The sequence below is a fragment of the Moschus berezovskii genome, chromosome 28 (genome assembly GCF_049115385.1).
Source record: "Moschus berezovskii isolate FMDL1 chromosome 28, NW_MosBer_1.0, whole genome shotgun sequence".
Lineage (NCBI taxonomy): Eukaryota > Metazoa > Chordata > Mammalia > Artiodactyla > Moschidae > Moschus > Moschus berezovskii.
In genome coordinates this window covers 22,549,181-22,560,740 of record NC_142487.1, presented here as the reverse complement: position 1 = coordinate 22,560,740, position 11,560 = coordinate 22,549,181, and the positions used below count along the sequence as shown (strand labels likewise).

The 11,560-nt window shown below is 38.8% G+C and overlaps 1 pseudogene; it reads right to left on the bottom strand.

Moving 5' to 3' along the window:
- Positions 1-596: 596 nt before the first annotated feature.
- The window catches only part of LOC148773583 (uncharacterized), an 11,657-nt pseudogene continuing 693 nt past the window's right edge, over positions 597-11,560 (bottom strand).

The window sequence follows — 11,560 nt, the reverse complement described above, 5'->3', positions numbered from 1 at the left end:
TGATATTTCCATTGTTGTGTTGGTTTTTTTATGGTCGTAATTTTTAGTGACAGTAATGGTGTCAACGGAAATTATTATGGTGTCTTTGCAGTACTAAAATATGTAGAACATACCATGCTTTTTTATTCAGCTGAAACAGTGAAGATGGCCTATTGTGCTTGTTGATTCATTTGAAGCAATGGTAGCTTTGGTAGCTGTAGCCTTTGTTACTTAATTGCTGTCATCTCAACTAACCACGTTAGTGGTCAGTGTGGGGCAGAATGAATATATGATATTGAAGTGACTGTATTGTGAGAGAGATGAGTTTCACTAAATAAGTAGCAATGGCTGAGGTGGTTGCAAATTCAAAGTTGTACGAATTACAGGTTTAGTTTTGAGTGCTGGCTATAGAGGCACTTCCTCTATAGGAAGTGGGGTGATGTGGGGTGATGGCTGTCTTGGTAATAGGTTAGTGGTGGCTGTAAATTCAGCTGAAGTAGTGGTTCTCATTGTGGTTGAAGTGGTTAAAGCCATTGGGTTATAGACTTATTTGAAGTGTTATAAATTCTGTTGAGGTGTTTTTTTATTTGTAGCTTCTGAAAAGAAGTTATGAGCGTTTATGAATGAAGTTTTGGTTCTTGCTTTTTTATCTGTACATTTAGTGGAACTCAGAAATTAAATTTAAATGAGAGTGACTTTTTTGGTTGGAGGCACAGTGGTGGACGTTCAGGTTCAGTTCAAGAATAGTTGGTGCTGTGGTGGAGGGTTTAGTAGAAGCAGAAACTTGAGTTATTATATTTGTAGTTTCAGCTGAGGAGGTTATTATATCTCTAAGTGTAATGGGTTCAGTAGAAATTGTAGTACTTGCAGCCTCAATGAATGAGGTGGTATCAATTGCATTTATTGTAATTTCAAATGGAGAGGTTGTTATATTTGTAATAGTAGTAGGTTCACTAGAAGCTGTCATCTTTTCAGATTCTGTGGAAGTGATAATTTCTTTTGTAGTCTAAAATTCAGTTGAAGTACCTATAGTCAATGGGTTTGGGGATCAACTGAAGAGATAATATTTATAGATTTATTAGAAGTCAGGATGGCTGTTGTGATAGGTGTAGAAGAGGTTGTGATGGTTGTAGGCACAGGAATTGCATGTTCTATTGAAGTAGTTATTGTTATAAGGTTTGTTGGAGTAATGCTGGCTGTAACTTCTGTTGACACGATTAGTTTTCTGTGGTGGTATTATGCTCAATCAAAGTGGTAAGTTCTCTCAGATGGGTGGTAGCATCCATCATGATAGACGACTCAGTTGAAATGCTGGTGGTTGTTTCCATTCCAGTAGCCGCTTCAGTTGAAGTGGAGGTTGTGGCAGTTGTGTTTGTAGGTTCAGTTGAAACTGCGTCAGTTGTAGGTTCAGGTGACATGGTGGAAGGGGGCTTTATGGTAATAGCTTCAGTTGAAGCTGTGGTTGTTGTTGGTACCTTTGCTGTGATCATAGTAGTTGTACTGGTCACTGTAGGCTGAAAACTAGGCAGTGGGGTTGTTCCAGGGATGATTATTATAGGTTCCTCCTCATTCAGAGGCATATGGATAGTAATGGGGGCAGTATTATTTCCCTCTTTACTGACCAGGCATACTACAAGTACTCCAGTTGCTGCTGATATTACACAGGCCAAGAGACAACCGTAGGCTTCCCCAGTGTCTCAACCGTAAAGAATCTACCTGCAGTGCAGGAGATGCAGGAGACACTGGTTTGATCTCTGAGTTGGGAAGATCCCCTGGAGGAGGGCATGGCAACCCCACTCCAGTATTCTTGCCTGGAGAATCCCATGGACAGAGGAGGCCTGGTGGCTACAGTCCAAGGGGTCACACAGAGTCAGACAAGGCTGAAGTGACTGAGCGCACACAAGAGACACGCACAAGAGACAAATCAGGAATTTTTTCCACAAAGGCTAGAAACTGGATATATTTTTATTTAAAAGGATTTAAATAAAAACAGTAAGAATAAAACCAACTATTTCAAGAAAAGTAAAGAATATTGTCACGTAATTACTTTGCAATCTGTATTTATATTTGTACTTTGTCACTTATACGCCATTTTCATCAAGGAAACATGTAGGAGTCATTATAATTTATTATATTTTCATAATAAACATTGTTATATTCTGTATTTTCATCCTGGAAAAGGATTGGTATTATGCTTTCCCTTGTCATTGGAGGAAAGAAATATGTACACAATTATCACTCAGTTTTATTCTTAGGTCTGAATCTTTAAATGGTTAAAAAAAAATTTACTAAAAACTCAACACTTATTCCCAAATCACCAGATAAAAGTGAGTTTACAGGTAGGCTGCTGACTGCATAGTATTAAATACAAGTAAGTACCCCTAAAATTCTTCTGGTTAGAATTTCCTCCTTTCTGAACCTGTTAATACCCCAGTGAAATGAAAGTCGTTCAGTCATGTCCAAATCTTTGTGACCCTGTGGACTAAAGCCCGCCAGGCTCCTCTGTCCATGGAATTCTCCAGACGAGAATACTGGAGTAGGTAGCTGTTCCCCGCTCCAGGGGATCTTCCCAACCCAGGGATTGAACCCAGGTCTCCCACATTGCAGGCAGATTCTTTAACCTCTGAGCCACCAGGGAAGCCCATTAATACCCTAAATTCTCCCCAATAATCAGGGTCCCTGGAAACCTTCCAGCAATGTGAATTTTAATTATTGCACATCCTTCTGCTAATCTTCAGCTCAGATAGAATTCATCAACATGAAAATTTTCAGACAGACCAGCTTCTGTAAGCTACCAGCTGTTTTCACTTGGAAAATCGCTTATCCTCTCCGAGCTTGCATTCTCATCTGTAAGATGATAGTAACAGGAACACATGACTTAGAGTATTGGCATAAGGATTAAAGGAGGTGAAACTATATAAACTATAAAGTGCTATGCAAGTGAGAGGCTGAATACATGGTGGTTGGATGGCACAGTCTGAAGCCAGAAGCATCATGGATTCCAACCTGGTTTTGCCCCTTATCATGTGGTCTTGGAGAAGTTACCTCAACTCTGCTTCTCACAGTCTTCATCTATAAAATAGGAATAATGACAATACTTGTCTCACAGGGTTATCGTGGAGCCCAAATGAGATAGCATGGGTAAAGTGCTTCTCTCACTCCTGGCACTTAGTAAATGCTATAAAATGCTTGTGTTCATGTTTACAATGATGATTATCATGATGCTGCAACAAATCTTTTTTGTTATTATTTAGTAGACAAGCAACATGATGGCGTGAAAAGAATAGGATTTTGTATTAAGCATTCTTGGGTATCAGTCTCAAAATTATGAGATCTAGTAGAAGTTTCTTTTCAATTATTTTTGTAGAAGTTTCTTACTTTGCCTAGTACTAGTCCCATATTCACAGTCCAACTCTCACATCCATACATGACCATGGGCAAAAACATAGCCTTGACTAGACGGAGAGTTGGACTGTGAAGAAAGCTGATCGCTGAAGAATTGATGCTTTTGAACTGTGGTGCTGGAGAAGACTCTTGAGAGTCCCTTGTACCGCAAGGAGATCCAACCAGTCCATTCTAAAGGAGATCAATCCTGGGTATTCATTGGAAGGACTGATGCTAAAGCTGAAACTCCAATACTTTGGGCACCTCATGTGACAAGTTGACTCACTGAAAAGACTCTGATGCTGGGAGTGATTGAGGGCGGGAGGAGAAGGGGACGACAGAGAATGAGCTGGCTGGATGGCATCACCAACTTGATGGACATGAGTTTGAGTGAACTCTGAGAGTTGGTGATAGACAGGGAGGCCTGGCGTGCTATGATTCATGGGGTTGCAAAGAGTCGGACATGACTGAGCTACTGAACTGAACTGAACTGAGTCCCATATTAGACAATTAGTAGCTGTATGTGTTTGTGCTTAGTCATGTCCAACTCTTTCTGATCTCATGGACTGTAGACCACCAAGCTCCTCTATCCATGGGATTTCCCAGCAAGAATACTGGAGTGGGTTACCATTTCCTCCTCCAGGGAATCTTCCCAACCCAGGGATCAAACCCATGTCTCCTGTGTCTCCTATACTGGCAGACAAATTCTTTACCACTTAAGCCACCTGGGAAGCCCTAGTAGCTGTATAACCAGCAAAAGTTTCAATTTCCCTGAATACTTTTTTCAGTCAATAAATGAAGAGATTGGATAGGATTAAATGGTATCTAAAATCACTTTCATCTCTGAAAAAGACGCCCAGCTCCGGTGCAACCGACCACGTGCAGAATCGTGGCTGAGATGAGCTACCCCGCGCTCAGGGTTAGGGCGGTGGCTGAGAGGAGCTGTACCACGTTCAGGAGGCGGTGGCTGCTTGGGCACCGGAGGGCCGAGAGGAGCTGATCTACATTCAAAGCAGGAGGCGCGGCCTTGAGGAGATACCCCTCGTCCAAGGTAAGGTACAGCGGCTGAGCCTTGCTGGAGCAGCTGGGAAGAGATACTCCACGACCAAGTGGAATATAAGAATCCAGTGTTCTGGGGAGGAAGGAACAAGATGGCGGAGGGATAAGATGACAAGACCACTTTCTCCCCCACAAATTCATCAAAAGAACATTTGAACGCACAGTAAAGTCCACAAAACAACTTCTGAATACTGGCAGAGGACATCAGGCTCCCAGAAAAGCAGCCCATTGTCTTCTAAAGGAGAGAGAAGAAATCCAGCTCCACCCCGACACATGCTTCCCTAACCAGGGAACCCGGACAAGTCACCCGTCCAACCCCACACACAGCGAAGAAACTACGAAATAAAGAGAACTCCACAAACTGCAAGAAGAGGGAAAGGCCACCCCAAGCAAAGCAATATAAGCAAGATGAAGAGGCAGAGAAATACCCAGCAAGTAAAGGAACAAGATAATTGCCCACCAACACAAACAAAAGAACAAGATATAGGGAATTTACCTGATAAAGAATTTCAAATTTTGATGGTGAAAATGATTCAAAATCTTGAAAGCAAAATGGAGTTACAGATAAATAACCTGGAGAAAAGGATTGAGAAGATGGAAGAAAGATTTAATAAGGACTTAGAAGAAATAAAAAAGAGTCAATATACAATGAATAATGCAATAGATGAGATCAGAAACACTCTGGAGGGAACAAACAGTAGAATAACAGAGGCAGAAGACAGGATAAGCGAACTAGAAGATAGAATTGTAGAAATAAATGAAACAGAGAGGAAAAAAGAAAAACGAATTAAAAGAAATGAGGACAATATTAGAGACCTCTGGGACAATGTTAAACGCTCCAACATTCGAATCATAGGAGTCCCAGAAGAAGAAGACAAAAAGAAAGACCATGAGAGAATACTTGAGGAGATAATAGTTGAAAACTTCCCTAAAATGGGGAAAGAAATAATCACCCAAGTCCAAGAAACCCAGAGAGTCCCCAACAGGATAAACCCAAGGCGAAATACTCCAAGACACATATTAATCAAATTAACAAAGATCAAACACAAAGAACAAATATTAAAAGCAGCAAGGGAAAAGCAGCAAATAACACATAAGGGGATTCCCATAAGGATAACAGCTGATCTTTCAACAAGAAACTCTTCAGGCCAGAAGGGAATGGCAAGACATACTTAAAGTGATGAAAGAAAATACCCTACAGCCCAGGTTACTATACCCAGCAAGGATCTCATTCAAATATGAAGGAGAAATCAAAAGCTTTACAGACTAGCAAAAGCTGAGGGAATTCAGCATCACCAAACCATCTCTCCAACAAATGCTAAAGGATCTTCTATAGACAGGATACACAGAAAGAGTGTATAAACTTGAACCCAAAGCAATAAAGAAAATGGCTACGGGATCGTACTTATCAATAATTACCTTAAACGTAAATGGGTTGAAATTTTCAAAAAGGCTAGGAAACAATTCTCATAGCCATCAATAGTTCAGTGTTGAGTTCATGAATAGTTTTTAAAGTTTGGGACAAACTGTAGTATTTGCTATTTGAAGTACTATTTGTAATTGGCATATTACGATGTAACATTGGTCTTCATTTCCATCTTAAAATGCCTAAAAATGCCTAACAGGTTTTTAGATTTGTGAATTTTAGTTGAAATGTATTTTACGATGTTACTAAACCTGCAGAAATATTGAAATATTTCAGAGAACTTATTCACTGTACACTTAATTTATTTTATTTATAAAAGTTATGAACTGTAGAAAGTTTTACTTGTTGGGTCAAATGCTTGTTGCTTCAAATGCTTGTTGCATTTGAAGTGCTAGTTACAAGAAAATCAAATACCTTCAATGTATAAATGCTATTAAGTTTTTAAAGGACTCTGGAGTATAAATAAGTTTGTTTAAAGAAATTTAGTCTGTTCAACTTGAAAAAAATAAATAAATAAAATTGGAAAAAAAAAACAGGAAAAAAAAAAAAAAAGAAATGTTTTATTTTACCTTTGTAAGCAAGGAGAAAATCCTCTTGCTTCTTCCCTTTAAAAATCACCCCTACTTACACATGGCCTCAGCTCTCCCAAGTTGATACTTTACAATTTTGTTTCATACATACTGTATGAATAAAAACACCAGACTTGTGATTGACAGTGAGTGGTTGAAAGTAAATAAATTGACTTTTCTGCAGGAACTAGAAGTATTTATTCTTTTTTTTTTTTTTTTTTGAAGATTACAAAAACTAGTAGAATTTTCTGTAATGACTGAGGAGAAGACTCACATAAGCAAACTGTCAAAATGGAAAAATACTCCCTGGTTGTTTTCCAGGGGGTTCAATAGTCATGGTATATTTTTGTATGCTCTTTATCCATTCTCAAATATTGATCACCACACACTTAACTCCAGGAACAATTTTTCAATTTTAACAGTGGTATTTATACCTGGAATTTTGAGAAATAATCAAGTTGACTGATGCAACCATATTATCAACTATGATGGATCCATGCAACTATGAACTCAATTAAGTAATAAACTATCATTCCCCAGTATGGGGGCTTCCCTTGTGGCTCAGTTGATAAAGAATCTGTCTGTGATGCGAGAGACCTGGGTTCAATCTCTGGGTTAGGAAGATCCCCTGGAGAAGGGAAAGGCTACCCACTCCAGTATTCTGGCCTGGAGAATTCCAAGGACTGTGTAGTCCATGGGGTCGCAAAGAGTTGGACACGACTGAGTGACTTTCACTTTCACTTTCTACAGTATAGGATCTACCTTAGATGAAAAAGTAAGGTAGTAGTTAATACAAGAAACCTTTGGGAGCTTCTTCCTTCTGACCCTTCAAAGACGAAAAAACAATTCTCAAATTACAGGTCATGTTACATTCCCTTCACTTTTAGCAACATCCCTCATTTACCCTTTCTTCTGACTTTAGGGCCATGATAAAATATTTGATATTTGCCATTGCTTTCTTTCCAACTGAGCATAGCCATCTTCCTCCCCTTGGGGCACCTCGTCTTATAGGTACACAACTCTCTGCTCCCTAACTCTCTGCTCCATAACTCTCTGGTCTTTTCAGACTCTCCTCCCTTGCTCTAAAACTTTCCAATCCTTCTCCCTCAGCTTCCAGAAAAATGTGTCTCTCCTGTCTTTCCCTGAGAGCTGGCAAAGATGATATATAAATAATTGCTAGTGTACTCACTGAACTCTTCCTTCTTTCAGAGGGGCACTAGGAAATTTAGTTAAAGGGAACTTGATTAAACAAGGATCTTCCAACATCTTCATGTTTAATGGCTGAGGCCGCCTCTGCTTTACTAGGTAGAAATGTCACTGTGACTCAGGAAAATCTAAATGGCAATAGGCTGGAGTCTAGAAATAACTCAATTTAGAAGTTAACAATTAGTATCCAACACATACATCCCAAGAGATCTTCAGAAAAGTGGCACAGAAAGTTCTTGGTGAAGAATGGTATTTGAATAACACAAGTTTTTTTTTTTTTTTTTTTAATGACTCATAGAGTAAGTAATCAAAAAATAATTCAAAAACTTTGTTCTTTTATGACATTTAGTCAAAGCTATGGTTTCTCCAGTAATCATGTATGGATCTGAGATTTGGACTATAAAGAAAGCTGAGCACTGAATAATTGATGCTTTTGAACTGTGGTGTTGGTGAAGATTCTGGAGAGTCTCTTGAACTGCAAGGAGATCCAACCAGTCCATCCTAAGGGAAATCAGTCCTGAATATTCATTGGAAGGACTGATGCTGAAGCTGAAACTCCAATCCTTTGGCTACCTGATGCAAAGAACTGATTCATTTGAAAAGACCCTGATGCTGGGAAAGATTGAAGGCAGAAGGAGAAGGGGACGACAGAGGATGACATGGTTGGATGGCATCACCGACGTGATGGACATCAATTTGAGTAGGCTCTGGGGGTTGGTGATGGACAGGGAAGTCTGGCGTGCTGCAAATCCATGGGGTCGCAAAGAGTCAAATACAACTGAGTGACTGAACTGAACTGATGACAAATGTATCACTCATACTAATTGACTAGCTAGAGATTCATCTAATTTAATAAATCTCAATAACATGTAGGCCATTTATTCTAACCCTACCAATTTTCAATTGAAAAAAAATTTAGTGCCCAAGAGGAGAACTGACAAAACCAGTTTAATCATCCTGGTCAGAACCTCCTACTATCTTTCAGGCTAGTAGCCACTCATATGTCCCAGCTCAGGATGAAGAAAGGCAGACAGTCCATTGGAGAGTCTGTATCTCTCCTTTTGAGAACAAAAAGAAAAAAATAAACCAAGTTCCAGAGTTGCAAAGGAATGGGAAGACTTCTTGGGAATGCTTACTCCCAGGCCTCACACCTGACTGACTAAATTGTACTCTGAGATGATTTTAATGCATACCAAAGTCTGAGAAGCACTAACTTAGAAAATGTTGTTAAAAAAAAAAAAAGGTGATGAATTCCCTGAAACATTTAGGGAAAAAAATGTGTGTGTGCGCATGTGTGTGAACATACACACACACACGCAGTTTAACCCTTTCAAAAGTCTTCTTTCAAATGTATTCACCATTTTTAGGTTAAGTTCTAGTTGGATTCTTCCTAACCCTCTTGCACTGTTGGTGGGAATGTAAACTGATACAGCCACTAAGAACAGTATGGAGGTTCCTTAAAACTCTAAAAATAGAACTACCGTATGACTCAGCAATCCAGCAATACTGGGCATATATCCAGAGAAATCCGTAATTCAAAAAGACATATGCACCCCAGTGTTCACTGAAACATTATTAACAATAGTCAGGACAGGGAAACAACCTAAATTGGTCTCTTTCAAATTCACCTATTAATGCTCTGTCAAATTATTTTATATTTTTACCCACACACAAATAATCCTTTGGATTAAATTACACCATAGTCTTACAATTAAATTATGTTCGGCCCACTGATCAGTGAGACCAGTAGGACTGCTCCTGATCTCTGATTTGAGGCAATTTTTAGCTCAAGGTATTATTTTAGTTCATCATTTTTGTTGTTTAACATGGAAACTAGAAAGCCAGACAAGAGGTTTAAAAATATAGTGGTCAGTGATAATTTGTATTATTCAATTAAATTAAATGCATGAAAAATCATTATAAAACACACAAACAGGCAAAGAAATTTTCAAAAGCCCTTTCAGAATTGGCATTTATTCAAATAGTGCTTTGCATAAAATCATTAAATGCAGAAGTTATAAAAAGGAAAATTTCATATTTTCTTATGTGATTTTCATAAAAGGATGAATTTTTTTTACTCAATTCAGTTCCCAAAATCTATGATAGAATGTTATTTCAACAAATTTAAAATAATGAAGTATTATTTAGGTAACATCTTGGACCAAAAACAATGAGTACTACTCAAAATGGAAACAAACAACTGCTTGATCTATATCAGTGATTTTTTTTCTTACTTCACATTACACTAGATTCCATTCTAAGACTACTTGAAAATGTCAAATGTATTTTTATTGATAGAATATTGAAGTTTTTTATTCAGTCATCAAATAAACTGAATTATTGAGAATGTGCTGCTGCTGCTGCTGCTAAGTCACTTCAGTCGTGTCTGATTCTGTGCGACCACACAGACGGCAGCCCACCAGGCTCCCCCATCGCTGGGATTCTCCAGACAAGAATACTGGAGTGGGTTGCCATTTCCTTCTCCAATGCATGAAAGTGAAAAGTGAAAGTGAAGTCATGTCCGACTCCCAGCGACCCCATGGACTGCAGCCTACTAGGCTCCTCCGTCCATGGGATTTTCCAGGCAAGAGTACTGGAGTGGGTTGCCATTGCCTTCTCTACACATCGAATATTCTTCCGGGCAGCGGGGATTTTTATGGCAGTTAATAAAACAGGCAGGCACTTGATCTGTCAGAATCTACTTCCAACCTTATTACAGTTCACAATGCATGTAATATTTTACCTTCAATTACAAATGTGAAAGTTTGTTTAAATAGTAGTTGTGGTTTTTGTGGGAAAAGCTCTACTTTATAAATGCATGTAATTAATGTTTGAGTTAAAAGGATTCTAGATATTCAAGCCAAATGCCAAATGAAGGGAACTCTTACTCCAGCCTCTCTGTGCCATGGACTGGGAGCGCATCTGTTTTTTGGGGGTTCAGTATTCCTTTCTGGGTTGACTCTCTTGCTAGATCATTCTTCCCTATGTTGAGTCAAAACTTCATCTCAGTAACTTCAACCCATTGACCAGGTTGTTTTCTAGAAAGATACATGAAATAAATAAAATTCTACTCTCAAGCAACAGGTCTTAATTATTTTTGCACTATAATCATGTCTCTCATTATTCAAGATTTTTTTAAAAATCTACTTCTTAAAAGACAAAAGTTACTCACTTGAGTTATACCTGAGTCCTATTAGTATTTTTAATGGGTAGAAAAAGGAGGCAGGGAGGGAGCGGTGAGAGAGAAAGAAAACAGCACCAGAGCACCATCTGTTGTTGCAATATGTCACTGCAGCCTCCTAAATGGGTCTTAACACCTGCATGCTAAGTCCTTTCTAGGACTATTATTATGGACACAGTATGAAGAGATGTGGCTTTACAAGTGGGTGCACTCCTCTCACAATTCTAAAAAATTAAGTTTTTATCCCCATGTCCTTGACGAACCATCAAATCTTAAAGACATGTAATAAATCCCAAGCTAAATTTAGTGTGTGAATCTGAGTTTGCTCTAGACACATATCCAACCACCATTTAATTAAGGCCATTCTGCAATTATTGTACACTTACATTAAGAATAATGGGGAGAGGTAAATTGTTCATTTAAATGAGTAAATCTTATAATGTGAATTACATCTCAATAAAGCTTTTAGAAAAAATGATTAATAGCAAGGAGGTAGAGAGAAAGGAGTAAAAATCATTTAGAAATGAATCAAAGAGCTCAAACAAAATAGTGAAAAGAATAAAGATGCTAGTGACTTATCTCAGGGTGCGTCAGGAAGGCCTGGATGTCAACAAGGTGGCACTGAGGGTGAGACAGACTACCGCGGGGGCAGGAGAAGCAAGGGTCTATTTCCAAATAATAGAAAGGGCCTACAAATCCAGTCAAGGCTGCCAGCCTTCTGTGCATGCAAACTCTACAATCCCCGACCAGGATTTA